We start from the raw sequence: 12,067 nt of genomic DNA on the forward strand, positions 1-12,067 counted from the left end.
CGAGTTCGGACTATTTCAAAGAGGTTAGATAGTATGGATTGGGGTTCTCAAGCACAAGTACCATCTTGTGATAATTAGGGGTCCCAGACTGATACTGGATGTTCTTCTTCTGATATGGGTGCAGTGCAGACTGAACAAGTTGATTTTTGTTGGACAGAACTGTCCATATCAAAATAACCCATATTTCTACAGGGGCGTGTGGATGTCCGATTTTAGCCTTTTAAATACCGCTTTGAACGTTAGATTCGGGGATCTTCTTCCTATCTTTTGCATATTTTGGAGAGAGTGCGGCAAGGGTTTGGAGGGGTTTTTGCAGGGATTTTGGAGCATTCCTACGGCATTCGACATTGATTTTCTTTGTAGAAGAGTTATTGGGGGAGCTTCAGACGGCTTGGATTCGGTAGGGTGTGCCCTAAGCTTGACGAAGGAGTCTTTGGAGAAGGCGAGGGGGCTCTTGAAGACCATCGACACGGACGATAAGGGGGTTATCTCTATAGATTGCTCACACTTATTTTTAATTTTATCTTGGATTTTGTATTGCTCCATGGAGAGCTAAACCCCAAGTTGGTGCTTGGACTTATAAAACCATAGGATGATTTTGTTTCATTGACTTCAATTATGTTTCCTTAATTGATGTTTTAATTGAGTTTTAATCTTGTGTGTTTATTGATTTATCCTTAGAGTGACACTAGGGTTAAGAATCTATCTAGGTAATCCTTTTGAAAGAGTAACACTTCATTAGGGTTAGATGTAGCAAAGATTGAAGAGGGTTGAGAGGGTGAATCGAGGATGTAGTAGAACATCCCTTTCCCCCTATAATGTGATTTATCCTACATCCACATTCCATGAGTTCTTTACAATCATGATAGAGTGAAGTACTAAGAGACAAACTCCACTGCGGCTTAGTTAGCGTGAACAGCAGTGAAGTGTTGAGTAATCCTTAGTGCTGGGGCTTAGTCGTGATTAGGGGTCTTTCGCCTAGACCAAAGAGTTAGATCGAGGTTAGGGAATAGGGTTTATCACTTGGAATCTCTAGAGCTTCAAGCATCCCACACAGTGTGAGGTGTTGAGAGTACCTCTTTCTGCTGGGGCACAATGTAGAGGGCTAGTCACGATTGACCTTAGGTTTGGGACCTTGTGTCTTTGGATCTCCACGACTCATTAAACTTCAATTAGGAGGCATAATATTAGTCTTGCACTTGAAACATTTGTCCTAGGATAAGCATTGTCCGAGTGTCCCATTTTACCATTGATTGTCCTCTCCGATTACTCTTGCTTGTTCTCTTTTCTCTTTTACTTTTCTTTGCATTAATATCTTGAATCAAATCACAAATTGGTTTTCACTATAGCTAAATAGCAATACTTCTTGTTTCTAAGCATCTATTTCCTGTGGATTCGACCGCCGACTCACTGGGGTATTTTATTACTTTGACGACCCGTGCACTTATGGTACACACAGGCAAGGGGTATGTTAAGTTTTCATGCCGTTGCCGGGGAATAGGCATTTTAGAAGCATTTGCACTTTGCTATTTTTGCTATTCATTACTTGTTCTATGTCACACTTTCTTATTCTTCCATTGTTCTGATTTGTTCTTCTTTCTTTGATTGCAGCTCTAGGTTATGATCCGAGGCAACCCTTTGATATTAGTTGAAGGTGATCCAGAAATTGGAAGAAGAACTCATAGACGAAGGAAGAAACCTATGCAAGAATAATCAAATCAAGCTGAGATAGAAGTTTAAGGGTATGATAATATAGCTGAACAACATGAACAATAGAGGACACTCTTAGATTATGCAAGACTCACAGTTCTTGGCACATAATCCAATATTGTAAGGCTACCGATTACAGCTCAGAGATTTGAGCTCAAACCAGGCTTCATCAAGATGTTACAGCAGTCAGCACAGTTTAATGGTTTGGCCGACGAGGATCCAAACAACTATATTGAGAATTTTTTGGAAGTGTGTGACATGCTCAAGATTAATGGAGCCACGTATGATGCTATCAAATTAAGGGCCTTCCCATTCTCCTTGAAGGGGAGAGTGAAATAGTGGTTACATTCATTGCCTAGAGCAGCGATCACTACTTAGGAGGAGATGGTGGAAGCTTTCCTAACTTGATATTTCCCTTATGGAAAATCTGCGAATCTCAGGAATGAAATATCCTCTTTTGTGCAAGTGGAATTAGAGTCGCTTTTTGAGACATGTGATAGGTTCAAGGATCTCCTGTGAAAATGTCCTTAGCATGGGTTCGCCTAGTGGATTATTATTCATACTTTCTACAATAAGTTGAATCCAAGCACGAAGCAATTACTTGATGCTGCAACAGGAGGTACTTTAGGCAGTAAAACCCCAGAATAAGCCCGACAACTCATTGAAGAGATGGCTATGAATAGTTATTAGTGGAATACATGAGACAGGAAGAAGGTAGCCGGACTTCATAAGATCGATGCAGTGACATCATTGGCAGCCCAAATTGGGTCCTTGAGCAAGAAGCTAAATACTCTAACTTCTCCTAGAGTAGCAGCAGTAATGAGTTACACCTGGTGTGAGGGTCGACATGTTTCATCTGAATGCCCAATTACTATTGGTAGTACAACTTCAGTGGAACGGGTGAATTTTGTAGGAAATGCAATGAAAGATCAAGGAAATCCTTATAGCAATACCTACAATCTGGGTGGAGGAATGACCCAAACCTTTCTTTTGGAAATTAGGGACAACAAAAGACTACTACACCACCAGGTTTACAACAACAAACCCCAATTATGGAGAACAGAGTTTCAGAATTGGAGAACCGGATAACTGATTTAGAGAAGGCTTTAACCAAGTTTATTCAATCTTCAGATGCGAGATTTCAGTCGATTGAAGCCTCACTTCGCAATCACACCGTATCTTTGCATAACATGGAGAACCAAGCGTGTCAGATTGTGAAGTCACTTTTATAAAGACCATAAGGGAGTTTGCCTAGCAACACAGAGACAAATCCAAGAGAATAATTAAAGGCGATCACTTTGAGAAGTGGTCGTGAAGTTGAGAGTAAGCTCCATACTGAAAAGATGATGGTCTAGTCACCCAAAGAAGTGAAGGTTGAGGAAAAAGCAAAAGAGAAGGAGGTGGCACCCCTATCTTACAAACTGACACATCCCTTGCGTGTGTGTACCACAAGTGCATAGGTTGTTGAAGGAATAAAATACCCCAGTGAGTGGGTAGTCAAATCCACAGGGAATAGTTGCTCGGAAACACAAGTGGTGCTATTTAACTATAGGTAAAACCAAGTTGTGATGTTGTTTCAAAATATCAATGCAAATAAAAAGAAAAAAAGAGAAAAGAGAAAGCAAGAGGAATAAGGAGAGATAATCGATGGAAAGATGGGGGTACCCTGGGCATAGCTTACTCTAGGACTATTATTTCAAGTGCAAGACTAATCATTATACCTCCTAATCTGAAGTTTAATGAGCTGTGGAAATCCAAAGATACACGGTTCCAAACCTAAGGTCAACTGTGACTAACCCTTACACTATACCCAGGCGGAAAGGGATACTCTCGATGCCTCACACTATTTAGGGTTGCTTAAAGCTCTAGGGATTTAAGTGATAAACACTATTTCTTAATATAGATCTAACCCTTTGGTCCAGGTGAAAAACCCCTAGTCACGATTAAGCCGCAGCACTAAGGATAACTTCAACATTTCACTCTAGTGGAGTTTGTCTCTTAGCACTTCACTCTATCATAACCAGAAAGAACTCTTAGAAAGGGGATGTTCCTCTACCTCTTGATTCACCCTCTCGACCCTCTTCAACTTTGCTTTGTCTAATCCTAATAAAGTGTCACTCATTCACAAGGGTTACCAAGATTGATTCTCAACCCTAGTGACACTCTAAGGGAAACTCAATTCAACAAGCATTCAAAATTGAAACTCAATTAAAACATCAATTAAAGAAGCATAATAAGAGTCAATGAAACAAAATCATCCTAGGGTTTACAACTCCAAGTACCCACTAGGGGTTTAGCTCTCCTTGGAGCAATACAAAATCAACAATGAAATCAAAAGTGAGTGTAAGAAATCAATATAGAAAACCTGCTTGTAGTCCGTATCGATGGTCTTGCATTGCCGTCTCATCTCTTCCAAAGGTTTCCTTGTCAAACTTAGGCAAACCTTGCCGAATTGATGCCGACGAAAGCTCGTCCAACAATTCTCTTCCAAAGGAACTCGATCTCGAATGCCGTAGGAAGGCTCCAAAACCAAGCAAAAGCCTCTCCAAACCCTACCTGGTCTCTCCCCAAAAGATGGGCAAAAAATAGGAAGAAGATCCCCCAAAATAAAACTCTCAAAGATGTATTTATAGGGCTAAAATAGGCCATCCACACGGGTGTGTGGAATTTCCACGTGTTCGTGTGAATATCTAGAACTTTTTCCTGCGCGTTGTGAATAGTAACTGCTACAATGATTTTGCTATAGCAAAATACTGCAGTCTCGCCGGAATGCTCCCAAATTCACTCTTTTCATCAACGCCGCATGATTGGGAACACATTCATGTGGTAGATCGCGTCATGTCTTAAATGAAACCGCTTTGACAAAGCTCTTGACAATGTTACACTAGTCAGAACATATATATGAGACTGCCTTTGTGCCCCTCCACTTTGCGTATTGACTTGAGCACGATGGAGGTTATCACACGCACATGTCTTTGAGCACGACATGTGTCTTCACCTTTGCTCGACCCTAGAACTTCATCAACAATTTCGTCCACAAGCCTAAATGCACAAAAGAACACAAATACACACGAATGAGCTATAAAATTTGATTAAATTAGTGCTCAATGTTAGAAAAGTATACTTCACATTACTTATACACAAGCACTTATCAAACTCCCCCACACTTAAGCTTTTGCTTGTCCTTAAGCAAAAAAAACATATTCAAGCATATAAGAAGAAAAATTCAAAGTTCTTGCCCTTAGGTTCACCAACAACATGCAAAGGAGGCATTCTACAAGTAAGGAGAAATTCAAATACCGAATAAGAGAAATCATTACTCTAGCTAAAAACTTGAATAAAAAGAACAACAACCCGATATTTTTTTTAATGTGTGTAAGCTCACCCAAATCAACCCAACATGTACCCTCAAAGTTCTTATTAAGAGGGAATTATTTATAAACAACAAGAGAAGGTAGTAGCTCCACACATCGTCTAAGGTATCCCTTTCCAAGGTGGCCGCTAAGGTGGTTTTCACACTTTCGAGGTGGTAGCTCTTTCACCGGGTAGTAGCTTTCACTCATCCCATGAGATAGCTCTTTTCTTATTAGGGCATAACTAGTATCCGACTTATGAGAGTAGCTTCATAGTTCATAGGTGGTTGCTCTTTTTCACCCCAATGCACAAACAAAACACAAACACACACACACACACACGTATATATATATATATATATATATATATATATATATATATATATATATATATATATATATATATTCTTTTTTCATTCATTTTCTCTTTTTCAAGAAATTAAAAATAAGAAACATGCTAAAATATTCCCGTAAACATTGAAGTTAAGTTTCTACAAGGTTTAATGAATGAGTAGTGCAACAAAATGGTAATCGGGCAAAAATTCCAAAAATTCAAGTAAAACTAGAGCATGATAGTATTCAATATTAAAAAAATTTTCCTAAACTTAAGAATACAACCATTGCAACTAAGGTGAATCGCCATTGGCTACATGAGCATGAACAATGAACGATAAGTAAAGCACTCGTGTAATGTGAACGCTCCCCACACTTAAGATGTACATTGCCCTCAATGTAATGCATGCAAGAACAATAAAAGATTAAAAACAAGTAAAACATGTGTGTAGATGGGCAATTAAAACAATACTCCTCGAACTCCCAGTGTACGCTTGATGGAGCTATATTCATTGGAGATTTAAGGTCTCAACGGGCTGTGAAGCGCACACGGGCATGTGAAATTCCACATTGACCATGCCAATGACTATTCCTCAATTCCAAGACTCACAAGACCATCTGCATGTATACGCAAGAGGGTTCAGAAAAGGTCAACAAAAACAAAGTAAAATTGAGTCTATAAAGATATGAAAATGAAATACAACTCGAAACAATTGAAAGTAAAAGATAAACCCAAAAAGGAAGATCCTTTTTTGAGTGATACAAGTCCAAACTAAAATACAGAAATAGAATACAAAAAACATAAAGATGGATAAAGATAAAGACGCCTCAAACATCAGTGTCATCTATTGCTGGTGAATCAACTTCAGCGCAGCAGTGGAGATGGTGTTACCGCGTGACGCTTGAGGTATCGATGGAGCTTAGGGTCGATAATGAATTGTGAGGTTACGCCTCACTCTAGTCGGCCATCAAGGTATCGAGACGCCGCAATCACCCCGGCATGGTTCATACCCATGTGTAGTGCAAACCCTAAGCCAAACCAAGTGAGCACCCTACCACACTCTGAGCCTCTCAAGTGATCATGGGCTCGAGTCGTAGATCAAGATCTCGAGACCGGCACTGTGGTGGCTCTCAGGCTCAGTAGGGTGCCTTTTGTCTCCATCTCGCCTCCTCAGCACGCTTAAGAGTAGGCTGTGATCCCTCTGTTGCATCTCTCTCACCCTCGGGCTTGGCTCAAAGCGGAGGTGTGATCATAATATAAATGTCATCTCTGTACCTCCTCACTATGCCCATAAGTCTCATCATCTCTAAACAGAGGGAAGATGGCACTATGATCTTCTCGGCTTCTCTGATCACATCCGGGAGACCATCCCCATGATGATTCTAGTAATATACGGGCCTCAAGAAGAGGACTCCCACTTCTGCGAGACCGGGTCCCTGGGTGATGTGGGCATCGGCCAAATTTGCCCCTAGATGGATCACCACCGCACTCATGGAATATAGGTATAACATCTCTTGTCTACTGAGAACCCCTGTACTGTCACCACATCCATTCATCGATAAGCTGAGAATGGCGTGGATGTATCGATATGCGTAGCGAGAGAGATACGCCACCTGACACTCCCGCCCTCATGCGTCGCTCCTTGTCCCTGCATAACATCCTCGTATGCACACTGCAAAGTCAAACTCAATGGGGTAACTGCTGGCAACCCGCTCATACTCCTCTCATGTCGACGTACGCCTCATTGCAGAGTCCGAGCCGATAGAAAAACTGCACAACACTCATGCCATGGTACTAACCAAATGCACTAAAAATGGTATGGAGTCAATGCTCATTAAACTGCTCTACGATCGGTCAAACGCGAATGATGCTAACATCTCCAATGTCAGTATACAAAATAGTGTGCTCTTGAATAGACAACAACCGCCACCAACTCATCTCATGAAAGTAACTTGCTCACCCTCATCACTCATCTCATATCCCAGCTGAATCTCTCTAAGTGCACTCATGTCTGGGAATCTCGACTACCCAAACTTAAGCTTTGACAAACGCTCGAAACACTCTTGATGTTTGGCTATAGCAAACTTATGCTACTCCAGTGTGGGTTTGCAATGACGTTTGCCGGCCATCTTCTTTGATAGGGGAGACATTGCTGCATAATTTGAAAATAAAAGATGAAATCAAACTTGAAAACCTAGTTTCGTAGAACTCCACACGGCCATGTGGAAAATTCCACACCCTGGTGGATCTTCGTGAGCATCACTAGTGCTGGTAGGAGCCCCAAATCTCTATACAAATCATCTTGAATTCAACAACATTCATTTTTATAAGCATTCACGAGCACTCTAATCATGATATTCAAGCAAAAATCGAATCACAAAAAAGCAAAAAATATAAGATTAGCAAAGATAGAAGAGTTAAGAAGTCTAATGGATACAAGAAGACTTAGAAACTTCAAATATGGTCGGAAATCGAACAAAAAACCTCTTAAAGAGATGGAGATATGGTCGAGAAGATGAATGGAGGCGTTTTGGGTGTTTGTGAGTTTCAAATGAAGAGGTGTGAGTGGATTTTTAAAGAAAAAGTCATGGCTCTTGAGATCCGACATCCAAAGGGCATATGAAAAATTACCCACGCTCAGTGCCTAACCCACTGGGGCACCCACACGCCTGTACACTCCATAAGAGAGCTTTTTAGCTGGACATCCACGTGCCCTTGTGTGATCCTCTCGGATGCTCTTTTGTTTTCGAAATGCATCCACATGGGCGCAGAAAATTACCCACGCCCATGTGCCTCGACCCATTGGGTACCCACATGCTCTATAGCTTTCTCCGTTCCTCCCAAGAAAAACGCACCCACTCAGAAAATTCCACACGAAGCGTGGTGGAAATTACATGGGAGCTCAGAGGGGTGCTCACACGCCCTCAGTGTCTCGGGATGGAAAAGTTATCTCTTGAAGAAATTCGCATGACAGTGCAGTGGAAAATCACGGACGTCCGTGTGTCAGCCACAGTGGTCATCCACAAGGGTGGTATCTCACATGCCCCATGTGTCTTCTGGGATAAAACCCTTTCACCTCGCTGAGATCCACATGCCCTTGTTGAAATTCCAATCGAGTGTGGACGCCATAAGGTCGCTCACGGTAAGCATTCACATGTCCCCGTGTATTCTCGGAATGGTAAAAGGTTGAGTTCCGAACGAAAACGCACGCCTGCGTGAAAATTCCACACGCGCAGTGTTTTTCTCTAGATGACTCAAGAAAATTGCTGCACTCTATAGAAAAATTCTGCAACACTTTCGCGACATAGCAGAGATCGCCACAAATAGTGTCAGAATTGACTGAGATTCATGAAAACATGCTCAAACAACCTAACTCTTCGCCAATCACAATGAAGCACACTAAAACACCAAAAATCCTCGAGAAAAGCACAACATTAGCATATAAAAATCGAGACACCAACACTTAAAGCTTTTATTCATGCAAAAACTAAACGAAAACCTAGAAAAAATAATAAAGACTTGGGTTGCCTCCCAAGAAGTGCTTGTTTAATGTCACTAAGCTTGACGCACCTGTCCCAACCTCATGGGGGTTCATGAATGAATGTTACCCTCTTTCCTACAACTTGAAAGCACAATGAACACAATTTTTGCAAGGTAGAGGGAGAGTTATCAATTTGTTACCACACAATGGTTCGCCACCTTACTCGTGAATGCTCATCCCCACTAACATTGGGGCGGTTCTTGTGACATCTCCTTGACCTCTTGAGCTTTTGGATCATCCTCATGACTCATGGTGTAGGGTTGCAACTTGTCCTCTATACCAAGTGATAAAACTTCTTCATTCTCCATCTTTTGATCTAGCCACCCCTCCAATGGGTTCTTACACAACATTTCTTGCACATAGTCATCAATCAACTCTATTAGTGGTGTTAAGAAAGTACAAAGTATCATTAAAATCAAGAGATGTTGCTATGGCTTTGGCAAGGCGATATATCAACTTGTCATCTCCCTACTCTTAGTATCAATTCCCCACCGTCCATGTCAATGAGAGCTCGGAAGTGCAAAGAATGGCCTCCCAAGTAGCAATTAAACCTTGATATCCTTGTCAACATCTAACACCACAAACTCTGCAAGAAAGATGTACTTATCAACTTTCACAAGTATATACTCAATGATGTCCCTCGGATGTCTAACTGATCAATCTGCCAATTGAAGTGTCATCCGAGTGAGCTTAGGCTCTCCTAAGCCTAGCTTTTGAAAGAATGTATAAGTCATGACATTGATGCTAGACCGGGAATCCGCCAATGCCTTTTTTCACCCAAGTTTCTAATGTTGCATTGGATGATGAAGCAACCGGGGTCCATCTTCTTGTTCACATATTCTTTTGCAGCGCCGCCGAACATGAAGCATCTAAGATCACATATGCACTCTTCTCCAACTTCTTCTTATTAGTTAAGAGGTCTTTGAGAAACTTTTCATAGCGAGGCATTTGAGACAACGCCTCCATAAATGTGATGTTAATTTGCAACTGCTTGAATAGACCCAAAAACTTCTTGTATTACTCATCATTTGGTCATTCTTCAATCGTGAAGGGTAAGTAATTCTTGGCTTGTAGGGTGGGGGTTCCACCTCCTTCTCCTTAGCTATCTCCTCAACCTCCCTTTCATTGGGTAACTCAACCATTGTCTTCCTTGGTAGGGAGACTACTCAACTTCACGACCACTTCTCAAAAGTGATCGCTACCTGCTCTCTTGAATTGGTCTCCGTGTTTCTAGGCAATCTCGCTTAGGTCTTTTCGAAAGTGACTTTGTAATTTGTCCCACTTGGTCCTCCAAATTATGCAATGATGTGGTGTGGTTCCGATGCGTGGCTTGGACCGACTGAAATCTTGTGTCTAAAGATTGAATGAACTTGGTCAAAGCCTTCTCTAAATCGGTCATCCAGTTTTCCAACCCTGAAACTCTATTCTACATATTCGGAGCTTGTTGTTATTGTTGGAAACCCTATGGTGGCATAGCCTTTCACGCCCTTGGTTACTCCAAGAAAGGTTAGGGGTGATTCCTTTCATCCCAGATTGTTGGTATTGCTGTATGGATTTCCTTGACCTCTTATTGCATTGCCTATAAAATCAACATGTTCCACTAAAGTAGTACCACCAATAGCAATTGGGCAACTGGGATGAGCATGTCCTCCACCGCACTCCATTGCAACTCATCACTATCACGCCAATTTGGGAGAAGCTAGAGTGTCTAACTTCTTGCTCAAGGACTCAATTTGGGATGCCTAATAATGTAATTGCATCAATCTCATGAAGTCCGGCTACCTTCTTCTTCTCTTGTGTATTCCATTGATAACTGCTCATAGCCATCTCTTCAATGAGTCATGGAGCTCTTAGGAGGTCTTACTTCCTAAGGTACCTCCCCGCTACAACATCAAATAATTGCTTCGTGCTTGGGTTCAAACTATTATAGAAGATTTGGAAAATCATCCACTCGGGGAACCCATGTTGAGGACATTTCCACATGAGATCCTTGAGCCTGTCCCATGTCTCAAAAAGAGACTCTAATTCTGTTTGAACAAAGGAAGATATTTCATTCCTTAGCTTCGCATATTTTCCAAGAGGGAAATATCGGGCAAGGAAAGGTTTTACCACCTCCTCCCAAGTAGTGATCGATGTTCTAGGTAATGAATGCAACCATTGCTTTGTTCTCCCCTTTAAGGAAAAGAGGAAGGCCCTCAACTTGATTCCATCATCTGTAACGCCATTGATCTTGAACATGCAGCACATTTCTAAGAAATTCTGAATGTGGTTGTTCCGGTCCTCATCTGCCAAACCATTAAACTTTGCTGACTGCTGTAATATCTTGATAAAGCCTGGCTTGAGCTCAAGATTCTAAGTTATAATCAGTGGCTGCACAATACTAGACTACGTGGCAACAACTGTGGGTCTTGCATAATCTGAGAGTGCCCTCTTTTGTTCATGTTGTTCTGCCAAATTGTCAGACCCTTCAACATCTATCTCAGCTTGATTTGTCTGTTCTTGTATGGGTTCCTTTCTCGTCTATGAGTTCTCCTTCCAATATTTGGATCACCTTCAACCAATGTCGAAGGGTTACCTCGGGTCATAACCTGGAGCTGCAATCAAAGAAAGAAAAACAAATCAGAATGGTGGAAGAATAAGAAAGAGTAAAATAGAACAAGTGATGAATAGCTAAGTTAGCAAAGTGCAAATACTTTCAAAATGCCTATTCCCCAGCAACAGCGCCAAAAACTTAACACACTCCTTGCGTGTGTGTACTGTAAGTGCATGCGTTGTTGAACTAATAAAATACCCCGGTGAGTGGGTAGTCAAATCCACAGGGAATAGTTACTCGGAAACACAAGTGTTGCTATTTAACTATAGGTAAAACCAAGTTCTGATGCTGTTTCAAAATATTAATACAAATAAAAATAAAAGAGGAAAGAGAAAGGACTAAGGACAGGTAATCGATGGAAAGATGGGGTATTTGGATAAATCTCACCAAGGAGTATTGTTTCAAATGCAAGACTAATCATTAAATTTTCTAATTGAAGTTTAATGAGTCATGGAAATCCAAAGATACACGGTCATAAACCTAAGGTCAACCGTGACTAATCCTTGCACTATGCTCCGGCGGAAAAGGATACTCTT

The 12,067-nt window shown here is 41.3% G+C and overlaps 2 non-coding genes across 2 annotated transcripts; one reads left to right on the forward strand and one right to left on the reverse strand.

Annotated features, from left to right (window-relative positions):
* Positions 1 to 2,142: 2,142 nt before the first annotated feature.
* LOC120259608 lies at positions 2,143 to 2,249 on the reverse strand. Its single transcript, XR_005536166.1, has one exon. It is a non-coding gene; the product is annotated as a small nucleolar RNA R71 (small nucleolar RNA).
* Positions 2,250 to 10,895: 8,646 nt separating this feature from the next.
* Positions 10,896 to 11,002, forward strand: LOC120259773. Its single transcript, XR_005536324.1, has one exon. It is a non-coding gene; the product is annotated as a small nucleolar RNA R71 (small nucleolar RNA).
* The last annotated feature ends 1,065 nt before the right edge of the window (positions 11,003 to 12,067 follow it).

The sequence above is a fragment of the Dioscorea cayenensis genome, chromosome 4 (genome assembly GCF_009730915.1).
Source record: "Dioscorea cayenensis subsp. rotundata cultivar TDr96_F1 chromosome 4, TDr96_F1_v2_PseudoChromosome.rev07_lg8_w22 25.fasta, whole genome shotgun sequence".
NCBI lineage: Eukaryota > Viridiplantae > Streptophyta > Magnoliopsida > Dioscoreales > Dioscoreaceae > Dioscorea > Dioscorea cayenensis.